Genomic DNA, 22829 nt, shown 5'->3' on the forward strand with positions numbered 1-22829 from the left:
ATGAGCTGGGAGGCATTTTCAAACTGTGCTCTCATAGCATCCTAAGATAAAATGCATAGTGAGCTCTGATGCTAACTGGAGGTTCCTACATTCCTCAGGTGTGCTGGTAAACAAGAATTTCTTGTAAGAGCTTATCATCCAGTGATCCCAGGTAGACTCACAAAGTGGCCACTAAAACTTGTCTGTTACCAACGAAAGGGAAGATACTGTAGTGAAGAATTACAATATCCTAGAAATATTCTCTTGAATTGATATTTAAGATGATGAGTGACATATTCCAAATGTCAGAAGTATTGGACAACTGCATTCATGCTTTCAATTTAAACCCTATGTGCCAGAGAATCTACTAGGCATTTTGAAATAGATTATCTCTAATCTTCCCCAAATATAGAAATATAACATATATACTCAATGCTTAAGAATACTTGACAGGAAGCAGCATGTGATTGAAAACATTTTAGTACATCATACTTAGACTGTGAGGATTTTTTCAAGTATAATTGTGAGTGAGGGGTATAATAAAATCGTTATAATATGGATTTGGTGTTAAAAAACAGTTTTTAGATGTGATCTTAGAATTCCATATACCTTTTTAGATATATACATTTAATTGAATATGATTATGAAAAAAAGAAGACTTTAAAATCAAGTTTCAATAGAATCATTTTTTTCTCTTTCCTCTTTCTCTATTATTAGTGATAAAGACTTAGAAAATACAGAATTCCTCCATTTCGTTTCAATAGTAGACTGTGCGCACAAATTACAAGCAAATTTATCCACAAATTTATCTCACTGTGCACGAGTGAAATGACCTTAAAATGGAGGCGATTCTGCACATTTGTCTATGCTGGACCCCACTCCTGAATGTCACTACTCCAACCTGCTATTTACTTTACATGGCAGTTATGAGAGATGATTCATCTCCTTTGTATGAACACATTTTTTATTTTAGCCATCAATAACCATGACAATAATAATACACTGTAAGACTGATAATGATGAAGTTGTTGTTGCTTTTTTTTTCCCCAACCAGCTTGGTGTAATTGATAGTAAAAATTAAAAAAAAAAAATCAATAAAACTGTGAACTCTTGCCTTGACTAAGCAATTGATGACATAGAGATGTTTAGAGTAATTTGGTTAAAATATAGACAGCTAAACTAATTACAAATGGTTCTTCATAGACCAGACTTACCAAAAAAGTTATTCATTGTGTGTACATATACACACATGCACCCACATGTGTGGGTGTGGATTTCTTATATTTGTGGATTTTCTTATATTTATGGATTTTATATTTATAGATTTCTCTAGCTATATATAGAAACAGAATAAAACTTAATGGAAGGGAAAAAAATGAAAGGAAGTATAATGACTCACATGGGTCAAAATCTTGGGTCAAGAAGGTAGGAAAATGCGAGAAGAGGTAATCTTCAACCAAACAATGGACAATCGTGGGCTGGTAAATCATAAGAAATAAATGCTAATTGGTTAAATTTGCCATCTCCTACTTATCATTGAACTTCTTGGTAGTGACTAGAAAGTCCCACTTCCTTCCTTGAAGGTATAAAATGACTTCTGGAATTGGACTGATTAAAATTTTTAGGTCACACGTCGCACTGTCATAACCTTAATGGATCCAACTTAGGAGAAATTAAATTACAAATAATATATACTTAAAAGGTATAAAATTAATTCTGTGTTAACAGTAGGAAATTATCCAATTGTGGTCTATTAAATTCAACATAGATATACCTAAGTGACTAGATTAATACAAATAAAGGGAATTAGGGACAATATTTAGAAATTTTATTAGCAATTTAAAAACAGTAGAATGGTGAGTGAAAAGTGTCATGTGTTAAGAGGAACAAGTGTGGCATATTTAATTGCTAAATTACCTTTAGTCTTAGTTTTGGGATACTTTTTTGATCCTGGAATTAATTACAATAGGTTTTTTAAAAATCTATAGATGGAGATTTTATTGTTGTTAGAGGAAGGAGAGATCTGTTGGTGACTTTTGGTTTTACTGGGTTATGGTCAGAAAATATTCTCTGTAAATCTCTACGTTTTGAAATTTGTAAAAGTTTGTTTGGATCAATTCGTGAGTAGTTTTCACACTGTTTTTATGGACTAAGAAAACAAAAAACCAAAGCAACCTATAGATTCTCTGTAGTCAGCAAGATGTGTTTTAAGAGTCTTTAAGACCATACAGACTCTAGGTTAAATCCTGCTTTAAAATCTTCTCCGGGGGGGTGCCTGGGTGGCTCAGTCCCTAAGGATCAGCCTATGGCTCAGATCATGATACCAGGGCTCCTCGATCAGTGGGAAGCCTGCTTCTCCCTCTCTCATTCCCCCTGCTTCTCCCTCTCCCACTCCCCCTGCTTGTGTTCCCTCTCTTGCTGTGTCTGTCAACTAAATAAATAAATAAAATCTTTTAAGAAAATAAATATAAACAATAAACGAAACTCCTCTCTGCCAGGGAGCCCAAGCAAGCTACCTGTTGGTGCCTCAGTTTCCTTATCTGTAAAAGGTTGTTATGAGAAGTACATGAATTAATACGTCCAACTCTGGAACAGTACCAGGCACATAGAAGCTTAAGTCATGGTTTATTAAATACCTAGCAGTTTAGCCTTCTGCTATCTATTCACATGCATTTACACGTATTATTGTATTATTATTATTGTATTACTGTATTATTCAGATCCCTGTTTGTTTGTTTGTTTTCACTCTAATTATAATGCTTTCAGAATTTTGCAGATCAATTCTCCATTATCATTTGGTTTTACTCAATGTATTTCTAGGAGTTTTTGTATTATGTAGTCACAGCTACCTTTCAGGGTACAAAAAAGTTTATAATTCTTCATTTGCCTATGAACACCAAGTTTCCTATTTCCTTCTACAATACTTTTGTTCTGTTTAAGGAGAGCCTGAAATCCCACTTTAGATGTATCAGTAAGGCAACCCTAACTTTTGTTTTTAGTCTACGTTTATGAGGCACATCTTATTTATGATTATATTCCCAAATATTTAAAAAAAATATAATTTAGATGTCTTCTTTATAAGCAGTTGGATTTTGACTTTCAACCCAGTCTGAAAGTCTTTGGCTCTCCTCGACTGGAACGTTGACACTCCCAGTTACTGTTACACGAATGACTTCATTCCATTCCTTCCTTGAACGAACTATTAACTGATATTATACATGGCTTAGTTTTCTTTTTCTTTCCTCATTTTCCTCATTCTTACATCTGCCGGCTTAATCAACTTTCTTCTAAGTCATTTTGTATTCTTCATTCACTTCCCCCAAGAAACGAGAATTCTGCCGGGTGACTCTCGAGACGGTGGACTTTAAGTGGTTAAACTGTATGTCCGATATTTAAGAGCTGCTGGCTGAAGATTTTTACATCAGAGAATGAAAACAAAAAGAAACATTTAAAAATTTTTTGCACGTTAGGAGTGTCATTTTTAACAATGGAAAACATTGTTATTCTTTTTTTAATGCTTTTTCCTAAAAATAGAAATTTGGTTGAAAACACAGTTGATTTGGTGGGCGGGGGAAGGCTTCTTTAGAAGTGGAGTTTCCGGGAGTGGTGAATATTTTTTTAAAACCACTAAAATCAAGAGGAAACAGAACCACGTGTCCGTAAATGCACTCTCTGAAACCCAGCTAGGTGCTGGCTTCTACTCACCTTCTCAGACCAATGACATCCGAGGACAGAAGGCTCGCTGTGGAATATTTACAAGGCTGCACTTAGCTCAAAGTTGGGCCTACAAAAATTGCTGTGGCTCTTTTACTTATTAATCTATACTGTTTTACAGAGCGCAATTATCCAGTAAACATAACATTTCAGCACAGCTTCAAAAGCTAATTAGTACAGGACCTTTGGAAAACCTCACCCATTTTGGTTCTTCCAATCATTCTGTGTCTGTGGCTCTGCTCGAAGTTCCCAGGCTGAGGAAATGGAAACCGTTCCAGAAATTCATAAACAACTCTGATCGGCATTCCCTCTTCACGTTATCTGTAGACTGTGTGATTTTCAAATTAAATACATTTAAAAAGTTAAGTCCATTAGTGGTTAGAGATCCTTGTTAAGCTAGGGAGTCTCTTCCGACCTCCCTCAAAAGATGTACAAAATCTTTAAAATGTCCTCATACTGGTGGGCCTTCTGTTCTTTCTCCACTCTGTGTCCCCACAGGAGCTCATTGGGAGGTAAATGAATGCAAAAGATTCTCACTAGGCATTTTTATTCAAGTCCATCTCTCCACATTCTGGAGAACACTCGAGAAGTAAGCTGGAGAGCTGTAGTAAAAACAGTAGCAAGCTGTCAGCGGGGCAGTTTGTCATTGTTCCACAGACAAAAGGCAGACTGTCACAATAAACAGCATTTATTCCTTTCATATTTGCGGCTGAAGGCTGGAGAAGGGGCGGTGTCACTGGTCGTAATTGTAGAACACATAAATAATAATGGTAGCTTGCAAATCATAGATCAAAGGAAACAGAGGGAGTTGGCAGGGACGAAGGCAGGAAAACAGATATTCCAGCCCAAGCTAATTTACTACCCTTTAAAAAAAATATGTTCTCCTTCCCACCCGTAGAAGTGGAGTGATTCTGTTTGCCTCTGCAGCTGCAGGTGAGGAAGATGAAACTTCCAAACCCTAGGTCGTGTGAATTATTTTAGGTACATAAGTGCGTGGAGATGATTTTTCATTCGAGGGGTGATAAATTCACAGTCATTACTTTTACTAACGAGCTGTAAGTGGTAACCTTTTTGCTTACTCTGAAAGTTCCTGTGCTGTTAAAGCCTAGAGCGAGGCACTCACGGGGTCTCTCAGATCATACTTCTCAGAGAGAAAGCCGGATCTTCGGATCTGAGAATTCCTAGCTGATGTGACACCTGGCCGAACCGACCTCATCAGAGGTAAGACACCTAGCACCCTGAAGACTGCAGCCTTGAATCACACCTCTCTATTGGACTCCCCTAAACATGAAAAATATGACAGAGTGCAAGGCTAAAATCGAGCCTGTGTCTGACAGAGAGACCGTTGGGTAACCTTCTCCTTCCCTTCAACCTATGGAAACTCCATGGGCGAATTCCCGTAGGATGATCGAGGCTGAGAAACTCTCCCCATGTTATTACAATGTTGAAAGGTTTCTCATTTATTGCTGGTGAAAAGTGTCTATTGTGGCTTCTAATAAAAACCTGTGAAACCACACGGGTGTAAAGCAATTTTTTTTCCCAACTTTTCAAGAACCCGGTGGCAACGCTAAGTTCACTGTTTTAGCTTTGGGTGTGAAGTATTTCACCCTATTTGTGATGGCAGGTTTACATCTGGGCTGCGACCTAGGCTTACAACAACATAATTGGAACTAGACTTCACACATGGACAGGCTTTCTCTTCGTGGCTCGCGGGCCGGGGCTCCGAACACAGAATGTGATAAACTACATGTGAATTACATATCAGGAGAGGACTGTGAGCACGTCCACGTGGGCGGTGTGATGGTCAGTTCGCGCTTTTCTAAAAGAAGGTAGGCTTTTTTCAACAGAGCAAGTGGACGATATACCCAGAGCAGAGAGAGGGATTGAGAGAGAGAGGGCAGTGGGGATGATCACTGCGGGAGGCCCTTGACAGGGACAAGAACGTGGAGTTCACTGGGAAGACATCTTGGCCATCAGCATTTGAATCGTCAGGTTGCAAACTTTGCTGCTGGTTAGCCCCAACATTTGCTTTTGGACAGAAGTTTTGACAGTTGCCTTGCTCACAGCAAACTGCCACTGTGGTTCGTTCTGCTCCAGTGCCACTCGACTGTCACAGGCTGTCATGAGGCAAGAAAGCTTTCAACCTAACCCCATCCGACAGGGTTTCATCATTCTTATTACCCTGTTGCTGGTGCGGGCCACCTTGACGCACACAGCGTGCAATCCTACACCTCCCCAGGCACTGGCTTCACAGGTGTCCACTGGGTTTTTAGCACCAGAGTGGCAAACTACATTATTTTGATAAAATAAAAATCAGAGAAATTAATTTTTTTTTTTTTTTTTTTTGCTAAAGCAATAGGCTGAGATGGATCCATGAGGCACCAAGCCAAGACGGAAAAAGGAGGCTGCTTTGTCCTGCCTCTTCCAGCTGTGGCTGCTTGTCTCCTGACTTGTGCTGCGGAGAAGGAGAGCAGGGACACCTCTATTCCATGAGGACCACGCCTCAGAAGAAAAGCGGTGACTTCTTGATTACAGAGAGCGTTTGGGAAAAGACATTAGCAGTTTTGCCCCGACTCACTCTTTGTCTGGGCTAGCCTCACCTCCGAGGATTTGCTTTTCTGATCCGTGAGATCAGGAGAGGCCCACGCTCTGGTCTGGGACCAACTCCTCGGGCACAGAGGCGCTCACGGAGGAACAGTCAGGTATTGGGCATGTCATCGCCTATTTCCCAGGAGAGGTCTCTCCACTGTCGCGGATGAGGTGACAGATACCGGAGATTACAACTGCTCTGTTTTTTGCTCATTAAGAGACTGAGATCAGGGGCAGTATTCTCCCTCCACAGGAAGAGGAATCCAAACAGCCTTGCCTTTACTAGCGGACTAGTACTGAACTCATCAAGATCCAAAAAACCTTGCTTGCTATTTACCCTTACCCGGGATCCACAAAAATGAGGAAGGCAGAGAGAACTTATCACTATGGGGTCAAGTGACAGAATTCACCCGATGATGTCACTTGGCCATGTGTTCATGGATCTCTTTTGGACCACCTGTTTGGGTTCAGTTTTGCTCAATTTTGGCCAATAAGCTGATTTAAGATAATAACTACAACTAATTGGTCTGATTTCTGAATGGCCACTTCAACTTCTTAAGTTCAGATTTAAACCAGCTAACACCGGGTATACTTGATTTTTTTTTTTTAATGGGCTGACTCAGGCTTCTTAGCATTCAAGGGTATAATGGATTTATGACTAGAATAATCTGAGTTCTTTCCCTATAATCGTGCTATATTGGAAAATATTTTTTCATTTATATTTTTTTGAGTAAAAAAAGAGTAAGACTATAAAAAGGGAAACCGTTTTCATGAAATGAATACCTTCCCACGTTTAAAATGAACACAATTAAAAAAAAATGAACTGAATACTCTGCAAATAACTGAACTGTGAAAACTAGGTATAAGATTAGGAGGCATTTTTCCCCTTTTAATTAGTATCAGCATAAAAAGCATTAAAAAAACAACTGGTGTCTGAGATGTGTGGACGACCAAGGACATCATTGCTCTACTTCACTGGCATCTTAGTGAGAGAATTGTCCAAGCAACTGTCCCTGAGCTGCACTTGAAAAGTGAAGCAGGAGAAACTGGGAAGTGCTCACTGGCAACCAAGAGATACCTTGGCTTGCATTGGAGAGCTGACTGTCTAAATCTAACAAAGTCCATGACCTTGATAATGTCTTTGGAAAGGCAACAACAATCAACATTAGAGACTAGCCTGTTGGCCCATATAATTAGTATTTTAGTTTTCTGGGGGCTGCAGGCTAGATTCATTAAGGATCTTGACTAATAATAGAATACAAATGTCAGGCATGAATCGCTATGGGACCAGTAGAAACCCCTTGGGACACCTGGGTGGCTCCAGGCAGGTGGGTGTGAATTTAAGCCCAGTGTGGAGCCTACTCAAACCAACCAACCAACCAACCAACCAACCAACCCAACAAACAAACAAACAACAACAAAAACCAGGGATGCCTGGGTGGCTCAGTCAGTTAATCGTCCACCTTTGGCTCAGGTCATGATCCAAGGGTCCTGGGGAGTCTCACATCAGGCTCCTTGCTCAGCAGGGGGTCTGCTTCTCCCTCTGCCTGCTGCTCTGCCTACCTGTGCTCGCTCACTCTCTGACAAATAAATAAATAAAATTTAAAAAAAAATAACAGAACACAACTCCTTAAAACTGTCTAGTTCTTAACTATAAATCATGACTCTGGTCCTGCTTGCTGGCCATCCATGGCCCTCCAGGGTTTGATGCTGCCTACCTTCCCAGCTTTGCTCTGACCACCTCCCAGCCACAATCCTCATGTTTCACCAGACTGGCTTAGTCCTTATGTATTAATGAAGCTTGGCGAATTCACGTGGTTACTCTTTTGTTAATGCTGTTTTCTCTTGGAATGTCCTTCTCTCTTCACCTTTTGAAATGGTATCCATCTCCTGAAGGCAGATTTCACAATCTTTTTAATCCACAAAAATTTTTCTCATTTCTCCACCCAAATATTTTTCTCCCTACTGATCTTTTAAAGCATGTTATCAGCACTTCAACGAAAACAGTTCCCTTTGCATCAATCTTTATCTATTGTATTATAAGCAACTTGAGAAAGAAAGATTGTGTGATTTTATATGTATGTGTGTGTAATAATATATATGTAATATATAATATATATGATAATTAGATATGCACACATACACATATGCAAATCACGAGAAATATACAACACAATCCGGTGAGTAAATAGATCATTCAATAAATGATCAATTATTATCATCTCTTCCTTTTGGTTAAAACTAGCACAGATAACTTAAATGTTGCTTTTGTCAAATATGCTGTTGGGATTGTTGGTCTTGTTACTAGACTGAAGATTTATGATTAATAAACTGATTTATACCTTGAAAAGTAGCTTAATATCTGCCAATGTAACTACATCTGTAGAGTGTTTCACAAGGAACAGACTTGGTCAGTTTTATGTGGTCGCTTCCCTCCCCACATTGTTTCGCTACATGAACAAATCAAGCCTCATTAAACCCCCACATCCCATTAACTGAAGAACCTTCCCCCACATCATCCCCTGACTGAGGAATCCCGGGCATCATTTTGATGAGCACGTACTTAACAGAGGGTCTCTTCTGTACCTAGCACTGTGTGTTGGGATGATTTCCCAAGAAGTCTCAAAGCCCTTCTACCATCTGCTTGTGCAAAGTCAAAAACAAACAAAACTACAGGCAAATAAAAAATCAGCTCCTCCAACATTTCTTTTGGGACCTAAAGTTTTGTCATACGCCACTAACACGGTCCGTGGTGTCATTTCCACAGAGTCTCTTTGCTGCCGATGGTCATGAACGTCGGTGTGAATGATCCACCAGGAGTCTTAATATGAGAACAACGTTGCATGCCCAAGCACCCACTTAAACAAATGTTTTTATATTCTGAACGCAGGATAAATCCATCTTTTATTTTTTTCATTTTTGTAAAACAACTCTGGGTATTATCCAAAAATAGCTGACTGTTAACTAGACAACTAGCCAGATCTATAATGCCCCACGCGGACTCGGGCTGTCGCGTCTCCATCTGTAGCACCGGCTGCCTGCCTGTTTTGAATTAGGGAGAGCTGGGAGGGAAATCCAAGAGATAAGGTGTCGGTGGCATAGGTTGTCTCTGCGCTCGCTTTCATGGGGGAGATATTTTTCTCTTTTATGCTTTGACCGTGGCTGACGATAGAGGATTCCAACCAGCCTCTTCTCTTTCCATGTGGTCCTGCGTGGAGAACACCTGACCCAGAGTTCCCTGAACATCGGGACAAATCCGATTACCTTCACGGGTCCTAATGCTATTTTTGTACACAAATATTTTCGTTCCCTCCCGTCTTTTGTGTCTTATTTATTTATTTAATTTATTTTTTTTTACACTTGAAAACCTGGGGATTTTTGTTTCCTTTAAACAAACAGTATCTCACTTATTAAGCAGAGAAATGCCTCTGCAAGATGAATCGTGATCCCATGCTTCCACATCAGATGTTAGCTTTCAGCCATGAACTCTAAATCTCTATCATGGGAGTGGCAGCAGGTAAAGGTTTTAAACTCTTTCCAGCTGATGGAATAAGTCTTGTCAGTTATTAAACTGCCACTGAGCTATTTTTAGGGTCTTATTTTTTTTAGTACTTTTTTTCTTGGTTATATTGTATGCCATGATTTGAAAGATAGGATTTCTTTTTTCTGTCTTAGAAGCAAAGATAGAAATTTCTAGCAATGGTTGACCTTAGTTTTTCATAATTTTGCTTTCTGTTCCATGCTGGCTATGCAGCAGGGGTTTGAGAAAAGAAGAGTTGGGGTATGTTGTCATAACTCTCATAGCAAAATCTAAAACAATACCATTATAATGCGAGATAGTACGGATTCCTTTTCTTAGTTTGGTCTTGATTGGTATATACATCGCACTTTCAATCCAAATGCAGTGACAAGGAACCTCAGCAACTCACGCAGAGTGACCTTGTCAGAAATAAGGACTCACGTCCTTTTCTGCTGAGCTACTATGGTGGAAGGAATCAAAGGTGGGTACAGTCTGAGGTCATCGGTATCAGAAGTAACTGCCTATACAGGAGAATGATTAGGAATGGGAATCCCAGTAGCTGCTTTTTAGTCAAAGACCTTAGAAACAGCAACTCAGGGAAGAAAATTGATACAAAAAGCAGGGAAGTCGTGTTAGGAAATACGATAGGGGTCAAGGAGATGAAGTGCAAAAAACATGGAACTATACCTGGTGGGCAGGGGTAGGCTCAGACACAGGCAAAAACCTTTTGATCCTACCTCTGTGTCTTCTTTTTTATCTGCACTTAATGGAGAGGGTAGTATTGGTTTTAGCCCCAAATAATCAACCCTCCCACCCCTACTCCAATGCACAAACAAGGGGTGATGCCAGTTCATCGAAATGGACCACAAGTAAATGTGGGTGAGAGTAAGGAATTCTCTTGCTCTGTGGCTAGAATCACGGGGTCTTTTCGTTGAACTGACTATTGGTTCTTCACGCAATGAAGCTGGTGCCCATGCCTGCTAATTTTCCACTTCTGCTGTTGCACTTCTGAAAATGTGTAAGGGTTCTGGAGCAGAAAGAGGGTATGTAGCAACATGTGAGGAGAAAGGTTCTTAGAATGGTCACTGGAAGGAATGTCTTGGATTGCTGTCTAGTCTTGGATTGCTGAGCTGACTGGGCAAACGAGTTTGTTTTTTTGTTTTTGATTTTGTTTTCTTTAGAAGACCTTAGTAATGGCTAAATTTAATTTAAAAACAAACAAACGAAAAACAAGCCCAACAGTCTAACTTCAGCAGGAGACAATATGGTTCACTAGAAATAATTCTGGTTTTCAAATCATAGTCTTGGCTTAAAAGACTGGATCCATTGCTTACTTAATGAGGAACCCTATGAACTTGTGTCTCGGTCTCTAAATAAATGCTAATGCTGCAATGTTATTGTAAACATTAATGAGACAATGATGCAGAGTCCTTAACGTTGAGCCTCTTACAAAATAAGTACTAAGAATTTATCCTAATAAACATAAAGCTATAGGAAACAATTGTGATCATCCTACTAAGTGGTATGGCCAGCAGAAGACCTGTTTGAATAAGCTTGAAGGCCTAAATGACAACCAACTAGTGAGATGATTATATTCATAAATTATTACATCCTAAAATATCTTAAAATAATTACGTCTTTGTAGAAATAGATACAGCCTACGTCAAGGACATGACAGTATAAAAATTAAAACACGGTAATTGAATACCTTTTTCTTAAAAATACATAGATATCCTTCATTTACTTTTGTTGCAAGTTAATGGCATAATTTTCCAGTATCATCACCTAAAAGTAACTCTCAGGATGGCTGTTACGCTTTTTAAAAGCCACCCATTATATGGTTTGCCCAGAACTGACCCAAGTAACCTTGGAGAAGGGCTAAAAGGAAGCGGTGGTCTCCCATTTCAAGATTATAAAGTACAATCCTTTTGAGATGAATCTCCAGACAAGGATCAGTTGAAGTCATGGAGTAGAAAAGTCAATCTTGCCTAATTCCGTTAAAACAAAAACAAATGAACATATAAAGAATAAGTTTTATTTAACTGTTGTGATAGACCTATGGACCTACTAGTGTAGTACTAGTACTACTACTACTTCAGTACTAGTACTACTACTACTTCAGCACTGAATATAAAACTTTTTCTGGCTTTTCCCACCTCTTTCATCATTTAAGATACATACTAGGTACCTAATAAGACAAGGTCCATCCTCGCCTGAAGAACTCATAATTCTATTCCTTTTCTTAGGGTTCTTCTACCCCAGCATGTCAAAAGTGTGCTCTCAAGCCACTTTGCATTACCTAAGGGCCTGTCTGTCGACCAGTAGGTATCTTGCCCACATTTCATGCTGGACATTTTCTTGTCGCATATCTATTACAACATTCCTCTCTTGTGTCCCATTTCCCTCTCTGCTTTTTGTCATGGACTAAAGCAAATATAGATAAACAATCTACTAATTTATAAAATGGATAGATTAAGGGATTAATAACTGATGACTGGACTCTCCATCATTGCTTTGGAAGAGATTTTATTTTAATAAAAGACTGAGACACAAACACGAATCCAGAGGAGTAAATATTAATGTTCCTGTGATAAGATATTAAGGGATATATTTTGGGCAAGTAGGTGTTTCCAGAACCCTTCAAAAATACTTTCTATTTGATCTGTATATTAAGGTATCTAAGGTTATTGCACTTACAGAAAGAGATCAAATGTCATGATAAAATGTGCTAAATTAAAGGAAAACCTGAGACAAAATTAACGGTCTCAGGCTGTAAAATATAACATCCATCTTGCGATACTCACAAAAGAAGTCGAACTTGTTAACCCCTCAACTATTATAAAAGTATACAATATTAGCAATAGGAGCACAAAATATAATAACTTTAAAAGGAAGTAGTCTTTTGAAACACTGCTCTACAGATGAAAAGCAAGTAGACTTTCTCTTTATTACAGTTACATACTGACCCTCAAACATTTTTTCTTTTGAATGGGTAGAAATGAATTTTCTTTTTTAAAAAAAGCAGTGTTTCAAACAATGTGTTTTCTGGTGATAAGAGATCTGTTTTAATGTCTTTACAAAAGAGGACCTTCAAAAATGGTATGTTAAGGGGGAAAGCCTTAGGATTACAAATCACACTGACTTTAAAAGGACCCAAAATTCTATAAAATTGCTCCACCCCTTGTCAAGTTCTTTCAGAGAAATGCATTTTTTCTTTCATAGAAGATTTACGTTAGACTTATTTGTTAGTTAACACTGCTTTGTAAATGGATAAAAAAAAAAAAGAACAAAAACAAAAACAAAAAGGCCCTTCTCAAAATTTCTCAACACTTAGCTCCCACCATGTGTTTTCTAATCATAGGGGAAACGTCAGATTAATGTATCATCTTCCTAGGAATCATGTCTGTAAAAATATTGTGTGGAGAGTTACAAATGACAAAGCTAATTTTACTGTCTTGTCTTGCTATATTCCATCCCTCCCTGAAATAAATGCTTTTTTTTTTTAGCTTCTTAATTTAACCACATTGCAACAGATAGTCTCTAACATAGAATTTGATATATTCAATATATATTTTATTTTCCAAAATTATTTGGAAAATAATTTAGAATTCTTCCACAAAGTTCTAGATTTTGAACTACAGTGTAATAATTTATGCCTGGTCTACGCAGTGACACCTGGCTCTTGGCCTCTTGTCTAACAATGCACTAGACAAGAATTACTACTTCATAATTCACACCCTGTCATGTCTTATTGCTTAATTAAAGCACAACCTTCCTCTACATGACAAGCGATTGGACTGTTAACGTTATAGATGATTATCCAACCCAGCATATTTTATTTTTACAACTTACTCTTTTTATGTACACACGATGCTCATTTCAGGTACACTTACTTCTGAAAATATGAAAAAATCTGTTTCTTTACTAACTTTCTGGCTACCGTACAAATTACCACTTGCAAAAACATGGGCAAAATATTGTATGTTAGAAATTAGTAATTTAGGTGTTGAAATAACAGTCTGATAGCTATAAAGCAAACTAATGCATGAATTTGAGGGCCTCTGAGTATAATAGTTTCTTGTCTCCATTCTATTTTTGATCTGGTCAACATTAAGAATGCTGCTTATGTGCCCTTACTTGTAAAACAAGTTTAAATAAATAAATGTGTAGGCTTTATATAAGAAAACCTTAAAACTCTTCTGAAGAACTCAGAATAAGCAAATGATAAAACCTAACAGGCACATGAGTAAGAAAAGTGCATAGCACAAAAGTATTGATTTTTCTCAAATGTCCCTATGAATTTAACAAAAATTCAATAAAAATTTAAAAATCATCAATGTTTTTAATATAGCAAAGTGATACTAAAGTTTTGGGGTTAAAAATCTTCTGCCTATAGCTACCATCGATTTTTTTGGGGGGGTCCTATTTATAGCAAAATTACTTCAGCACAGTCTATAGAGATTATTTTCAATTTGTCTCCTCTCATTCTCTTAAGCCAACTTCAGTTACATTTTCTGTCCCACCGTGCCACCAATGCCCAACATTGCTAATCTCATCTAATCTTCATGTTCCTTGATGTGAGGATGACATTTTACAAATGGCTTCCACCGGGCTTCCCGGAAACCTTCCTTTTCCGCTTCCCTCCACCTTCACTGACTGTACTTCAGAATCTTGACTTCTAAACATTGGGGTGCCCGTGTCTAAGACTTTGACACTCCTTTCTGCTTCTACCCACAACGGCTCCCTCAGTGACTTCCTCCAGTTTGGTGAGTTAAGTAACTTCTTTATGCTGGAAATTTCTAAAGTCCTATTCTAACCAAGACCTAAAGAACAGATTCTTGCATTAATGCTGTTCTCCTAGCATCTCCAACTGGACACTTCAAAGTAAGTGGGTCCAAAGTAAGTGGGTCCCAAACAGAACCCTACCAACTTTTTCCTGCTGATCTTCCCCACTTTAATAAACTACAACCCCATCCTCCTACTTGCTCAGACCAAAAACACTCTAGTCATCTCTGACTCTTCTCAATCTCTCATTTCATAGGAAACCCACCAGAAAGTTCTGTGTTACCTCCAGAATATATTTGGAATGTGAAACTACGCATCATCACTGCCTCCTTTTCCATCCTGGTCCGACCCACTATCATCTTTGCCTGGATGATTCTAACAGCTCCTAACGAGTGCACCTGCTGCCACCCTTTGTCCTCTTCTGTCTATTCTCAGCACAGGATCCAGGACTGTCCTTGCAAAACATGCATCTGCTCATGCCATCTTCCCCCTCAAAATCTTCCAGTATTATTCCACATCCAGAGCCCAAACACACAACACGTGCGCGCGCGTGCGCACACACACACACACACACACACACACACACAGAACAAAAAATAATACCTGAAAAGCTTTGCATCTTACATAGATTAAAAGTTAAAGTCGATTAGTAACCTCTAGCCTCTGTCTCTGTGACCCTCCTATGCCCTCGCTCTCCTGCCTACACTCCTGCTTTCCCCGCTGTCAGCCCCTTCATACCACTTGCCTCCACCAGGAGTGTCCTTTCTCAAAGCTTTGCTCAAGTTCTTCTCTGCCCCGAACTCTCCCCGGCTGCCTGCAGAGGCCTTTCCCTCACCTCTTTCCACTCGTTGCTCAAGTATCACTTTCCAATAAAACCCTTCTTATTTACAAAAGTGTCCAAGTGACACACAGGAAGTGTCCAAGCATCCTTCCTGATTTATTTTTCTTCAGAGTGCTTCTCACTATTTCTCTGTCTCTGTCTCACACACACACACATACACACACACATTTATTCTGTTTACAGTCTATTTGTCCACACAAGAATGCACGACCTATGAGGGCCAGGATTTTTTATTTATTTATTTATTTTCTAATCTGTTTTGCTTGTGGTTACAACATCAGCACTAAAAATAGTGCTTGGTACCTAACAATCCACGAGTAAAAGCTTGTAGAGTGGATGCATAAATGATATGCAGATAATTAAGGGGATATGCATTTCTGTGGAAGAAATATTAAGACATTATAACTAGCAATTAGAGGGGAGACACTTTTATAAATGTCTCTTTTTTTCTACCGTTAGTTTTCGCTACCTAAAATTATAACACAAAACTATGTTGGCATTGTCATTACAGGGTATTATAGCATATTTGTTGTTTTTTTTCTTTATACTCTGTTTTTTCAAAAAAAATCTAACAAATTTTATTTTGCATAAATCCACAAAACCTTTAAAAATGTTGCAGTTACAAACAAGTGATTCACCCAGAGACGGAACAGTGGTAGAAAAATGAGTTGTCCAGCTAAATGAATAATCCCATATCTAAAGAATGACATGAATTCCAAATGAGGGAAGAAGTCTAAGAAGGTTATCCACCTACTGAAGCAATAAGTATATGGTAAGTGTTCTGTTTTGAAGACCAGAGAAGAGTTTACCGAGGTTTTATTTTACTGTACATAGTACAGTAGTAGAGGGTAAACAACATGTCTCTTGGTACGTCCGTTCACGTATCAAATAATAAGAGTATGACTGGGAAGCAATATAGCAACTGGAAACTTGGATCTCACAGTCCGTGTTCGGAAACAGAACAGAGTAAGAGCTGATTTTATTAGCTTGAGTGATAGGCTATTATATTAATGGTTCCATTCAAGGCAAGGTGGCCCTGGCTTACCGTTGTGCTGACTGTGCTCCATTTCATAATGACTTACGGTTTTCTGTCAGGCATCATCAGCACTTTGATGACCCAACATATATGAAGAAAAACGTTGATACTAATTCTGGCACATTTTACTCGTTTCAATCCAAAGGTATTGTTAATGTTAAGATTAAAGTATATTGAGTTTTTTGCGAACTGCATTAAAAATATGGGAATTCAAGTAGGACTATCTGCCAACTGAGGAACATATGGTTACTTTTTCTACTAATAAATATTTCTACAGATAGGAGACTAATGAAGCACACAGAGATACTGCCTTTTCATGATTATTAAAGACACAGATTCTCAAGAGAGAGGAATAGATTAAGGTTATTTCAAGCACAACTACATAGAAAACTACCTTAAGTACCTGACCTTGCTTAGCACATATCATATGATGGAAGAATGGGACATAAACACGTAATTACAGAAAAATCAAAATAAACACTTCGATTTTTTTGAAGTACATGCTTCACTCTCACTATGCCAAAATAATTTTTTAATCAGAAAACGTTATATAACTTCTACTTCAATGGTCTTGATGCTTGATATTTTGGTCCGTTTAGCCACCAAATAATAAAAGGATCTTACAATCAAGAAGCTGTTCCATTTTTATTCAATTTCAGTCTTAGCAAGATAGTCTTGATGTTAAGAGCATTTTGTATTTTTTTTTTTTTTACGAGATTATAAGCTCAGGATTTTTTTATCTCTCTCAATTTTTCTCCACTTCAGGTTTTCTCCGAGGTAATAGTATAGCTATTTGATAGAAATGTAGCCATCTTAGGACTTTCTTTTTAAGTGGGGCTCCACATTTTTCACAATTTCAAACAGTAGGCACAGCAAAGTGCACTGGAGTGGAAAGAGAGAAAGTGTAGGGCCGACATGTTCTCCTAAATGTTTTAGGAACACAAGGTCTTAGAAGAATTCTTTTTGATTTTTGGCACTAGAACACGATGGCCTCCCTAAATATTTTCTGAATCGAGTCCTGTTTCCTTTTATCACTTATTTTTTCTAATTTTGCCAGTACCGATTTGGGGGCTATGTTTAGGTTTGACACTTTATTGATTTATTTCTAAAATCTACTTCAGCATTTTTGTCGTTTGGATTTTCTGTCCCTTCTGTTCTCACTGTTTGCTTTTCCAATTCTACTCATTCTGGTGTATCCATTTGATGCTTAATAATTTCTCAATCTAGGCTTCTTCTGGTCTTCATCCTTTGACCTTGCCATTTAAAATTTTACACAGGTCCTATTTATATTTTGTCTGAATGACACATATAGTTTCAGTGACAGCTTTCGAGTAAATAATTCAATATCCTAAATTTTCTATATTATTCATATAATCCTCAGAAATAATTAAGATGGTGAGTTTTTCATAATTGTTGAGACAGTTTAAAAAAATTTGTGCATAAAAATTTAAGATGTAAGTAGAGACATTTAATATGGTATCATTGTCTTCATTTCTATCAAATAGCCCTGTCTCTTAATTTTATTTTGAACTAAAAAGCCATCTAGGTTATACCAGGTGGTTTATTAGATTTTACGAAAGTCAGAGCCTCAGAATACCTATAATAGCATAGAAGAAATAGATGAACTGAAAACCTCAGAATGAAATAAACATAAAAGAAACATTTCAGTATGGTCTTTTGTAAGGCAAGGGATTAGGTGTGCTTACAATTAGGTACATTTCTGAAAACCAAACTCAAGGACTAAGATTGGGTTTGATTTCAAACAATCCCTCCATAGCATATGCATTGGTTGCTATGCAACACAATTTAATATCAACAAATGATGCCAAGTGATTTTTGCATACTGTAATTGGCTTGTGAGTTTTGCTGCTTGAAAATTGCAAAGAGAACGCGGTGATTTAAATTTAAATGGCTATGTTAAAAATGCTAATTTTTATAATTAAAAAAAAACTACAACACAAAACCTACATCTTAAAACTGAAGAAAAGAACTGCCTTCTGTGATAATAAATGTGCAACAGTCTGGAAAGTTTCTCTTCCACCCTTTGGGAAAGCATAGAACATATTGAAATAACTTTTTATGCTGGTCTACTCACCTAGCTTCTCTGATGAGTTGGCTGTGGAAAGCCTGTATGGAGGCAGAGCTCAATTAGTGTAATTTATGTATCCTTGGACGTCAATCATTCCTGTTGAGAGGTGGGACTCGTAAGCTCTCAGTGCATTAATTAAGAGCTCATCTCAACAGAGCCATCTTTCTACCTAAGGACCAAAAAGAAAGTTTTAATTAGATTTTTAAAAGCAAGTATGTCATATATGAAAGCAAGTGTAGTTCTTTAGCTGGTATGTGAAGCAACAACTGGAAGGGGGTATTCCAAACAATCCAAAGGGCACACGTTTTCAATCATCTGTGATGTTATGAGTAAAGGGGGGAGGGGAAGTATCCATCTCCAACCTTGGTCTTGGCCCTCAAAAATCACCTCATGGAAAGAACTAAAGTTTTGACTGTGTTGTTTCATTGCCAACATAATTATTGGACCCCTGTCTAATTATTGATGCAGAGCTGATGCTGATCGAGTGGAATTAACAACGTTGAGGACAGACAATGTTTCTCTCTGATGGCTGGCTTTTCGTTCCAGGCTGGCTTTGGACTGAATATGCAGTGGGCAACACAATGCAAGTTCAGCAAAACCGAGTGAGGGAACTTGCACAACACATCAATTTCATTGGTTCAGTGATGGAGTAAGTGTGCCGTTGTTCACGGACCTAAAAATACAGGGACTCGAGAGAGGTAAAAACTAGTGGGGCTCACTGGTGTCAGCTGCTTGAGAGAGGCTGTTTTCTTTGGAATGGCTTGTGTGAGGCCATCAAACATCCTTCTTAGGGCTCACTTGGGAAATAATAGATACATTATTGATTAAAATATTTATAAATTAAGGGAGGGAAACAAATTTTAAAAGCTAGTTTGGAATCGAGAAGGGAAATATATCTACTAATAGCTATTAACCCCTCCCTCATCATAATTAAAATGGGGAGGTCAGGATGCGTGCTGGGAGACCAAAACCAAAGGAGTTTGCCAATGTCAAGAAAAAAAACCAAATAGCGAGAACAAAAGGAAAACAACAGCAGAACAATAGAAACACCATCATAAGTCACAGATATAATGAATACACTATCCAAACTGAAATATTCCAAAAGTTCAGCCCCAGAAAAAGTAGGGATGCAAATTTCATGCTTTCAGAAAGGTTATAGACAATGGGGGAAATTTAGCCCAAGCACAAGGAGCACAAAGTAAATGATGCGATAATTATAAGGCAGCTTCTAACAGGGATGACTGGCCCGAGGGGCCAATGCCTCCAAACACAAGGGAAGCTCTGCTCCCCAGCTCAACGTAACAGAAACTGTGCTCAGTGTTTTCCCATCACTCTTGTATTTCATGTCGTTTTTCTAAGGGAGGGTGTTTAGAGAATCCAGTTAGCATATATGCTATAAATTTACCCCCTAACTAGCGTACTTGACACGGACTGAGTAACAGCAACATACCTGACAAAAGAAACTATAGATTTTATAGGTAGATGGTTTATGCGGTGTGTTTGTAAATGATAGTATATGAGGAAACCATGACTGTATAGACAATGTGTCGAAAGAATAAAGCTGGAAAATTGTAACTCATCATTTATGTTAATGTTCATAAAGCTATTTTATACTCCTCTCTCTACTCTTACCCCTCACATATTTTCCTAGCTATTTTGCCTCATTTATTGTGCTGTGTAATGTTTATCGCATAATACATAGAGCAGTACTCCCCAGATACAAGTTGGCCGTTTTGCTGGTTACACCAATCTTGTGTGTCTGAAAAATTTATGTAATACAACATCTTGAATTTGAGTACAGTTTTTGTGCCCTTCAATGCATCTTTTTATTTGCATTTAAGCCAGCTTATATTACTAAGTAAAATTACTTCTTTAGTATACTAACGATGTCTAAATGGTAATATTCATATACATATTTTTTGTGTTTTACGACTATACAATTTGTGTACCTCAGGACTCTGTTTTCCAAAGAATGTTTAAATTCGTTTTATGACAGACTGAGGACAGATCATGTTAAAGTTAATGAATATTTAGTACAATTGTTTTCAAAGAAGAAATACATCATGATGTATTTTTTCCATGAGCTGTCAGCTTTATTTTGGCACCCCCCCCAAATTAGTTACAAATAGTTTTGTGATCTGAAAGCACCTTTAACTACACTGACCATGGTAACTTTGTTGTACCTTCCCTGTGAGTTTCAGTGGGCTGTGTTTTGTTTCTTAATGCCTGGAGGAAGAAACAGGCTTCAGAGCAGGTAGTAAATTTTTGTGCTTTTAGCCAAAGATTTGAATTTTCCTACTACTTAATTTGCAGCTTTGAAAGAACCCAACTTTATGTTGCTGGAGGTAGAAGGAAGCCTTTTCCTAAATGAAATTTCCTTGTTTTTCTATAAGCCATTTTCTCCACGTAATGGCACCTGTTGAATCAGCTTAATTAGAAAACCACCTCCCATTGTTACTGGAACAATGGATCCATACTAGGCTTTGTGCTTTGCTCTGAAATGGCTGGCCTTGGTGTGATGACATTCCAAGGAAGAAGCCCTGGTCTGCATTTGGAGAATGGTGGCTGAAATGGAAGACCCAGGTTCATCTTCCGCCCTACCCTATTGTAAGACATTACATCATTTTCACAGATTCTGACTTTGTCACTCCACCACGTCATTTCCCGAGACTCTCCTATCCTCAGAGAATGATTCTGTGTTACCAACCATACACGTCTAATCTTTTTCCTTTAGCGGCCACCATGACAGCAGCAGGGCAAGAAAATACATGGCTTTGTTTCTTCTCTAAAGGTTTTGAAGAGCCTCCCCTATTTCTGGCAGGGGTCACTGAAAAGTGTAATTTGATGAGCTGGGGGTTAATTAAAAAAAAAAAAAAAAGTGAGCCCTGGTAGTAACATCATGAAGTCTCCATCTGTTTCAACTTAAATTTTAAATCATTTGCTATGTAAGAATAGCATAGCTGGATTTGTTGTTTTGTTCAGTATATTTGAGTGACTATAGTCACAGAAAGCTACATGGTCCAGAAAAGAAAGACTTAGAGCACATTTTACTCACTGAATAGTTTTTACCAGGTGGGCCAGTAAATTCTTTTGAACATTTAGCTAATTCATTCAGTGAAATCAGTCAAACTAATATATATTAATTTGCTACATTTTCTATACTCAGGGGACTTGTATCCAAAGGCAAACTGTAATGAAACTGTCGATAAAATGACCCAGTTCTATGTTGTCTTATCACTGGTGATTAAGTGTGAAAGAACAGGCTTATTGTCTGACCTCCTCTACTTTTTCTGAGAAATTATATTAGAAGGAATAGAAATTCATTTTTGTAATGTATTGTGAGAAAAAATATGGACATTGAATATTAGATTCAAAAACACGTATATCATTAAAATATAAGCTGGGACTTCCAGCAGCCTATAAAGGACAAAAACACCAACTCTGCGTTTATTTTACAATTCACATCTGCAATTGTGAAGTGCATTATCAGAGATGTTCCTATTTCCATTAATGATATTCCATATAAAAAACCTTGCAGATACGAATTCAACCTAGGAAAGCCAAAGCAAGTCTTAGTGTCTTAAAATGTGTGGGTTTGGAGAATGAAACTGGGCAAGTGTTCTGCAAAATCTACTTGTTTAGATAAATTTTTTCCCTAAGCCATAGAGGAGAGATGGCTGAGTGGGTTATCATTCTTTTATCTTTGACATTTTATTATTTAGTTTTAATGCTAAAATATTTTATTGTACATGAGCCTAGAGGTTTTCTGCTTTGATATGTTTATAAGACAGAATAATAAATAAATGATGATTTAGTCCAGTTTTGATATCAGGATTGTAGTAAGCTTCATATTTTTTAAGCCTTTCCAACTCTGACTTAGGAGAATTAGTTTCTAGTTACTTTCTTGACATCTAAATTATTAGGAGGAGAAGAGCCACGTCCAACAGTTTCATGGGCATTTGGTTATGTAAGTGACACCAACTAATACGTACTTGTATTGACTATTTCAAGTACCAAATTGTGTTCCTGTAACTCTTCTACAAGTTTAGTGATAGAGGTGGGTAAAGCTTATTTACTCTACTAAGAACATACTCAAATGTGATCTTGGAATTAAAGATTAGTCCCTCATAATGAAAAGTTTGGCAGTTAGTGAATCTATTCAAACACTTTACAGGTGAAATCCCAGTGGTGAAATACAGTAAGGGAAGTCTACATTCATTTATATTCTTTAACAGTGTATTTTTTCATATATTCTCCTCTTTCTGCGTTCATGTAG

General features: G+C 37.8%; 1 protein-coding gene across 1 annotated transcript in view; it reads right to left on the reverse strand.

The window, feature by feature from the left end:
* The window catches only part of TENM3 (teneurin transmembrane protein 3), a 2451411-nt gene that overhangs the window by 841329 nt on the left and 1587253 nt on the right, over positions 1 to 22829 (reverse strand). Inside the window, exon 7 of the mRNA XM_082715814.1 lies at positions 18560 to 18722. The gene's annotated coding sequence lies outside the window, so the exon portion shown is untranslated. The remainder of the gene's footprint in view (positions 1 to 18559; positions 18723 to 22829) is intronic.

This window comes from Mustela nivalis (assembly GCF_964662115.1).
Source record: "Mustela nivalis genome assembly, chromosome: 20".
NCBI classification, from domain to species: Eukaryota; Metazoa; Chordata; class Mammalia; order Carnivora; family Mustelidae; genus Mustela; species Mustela nivalis.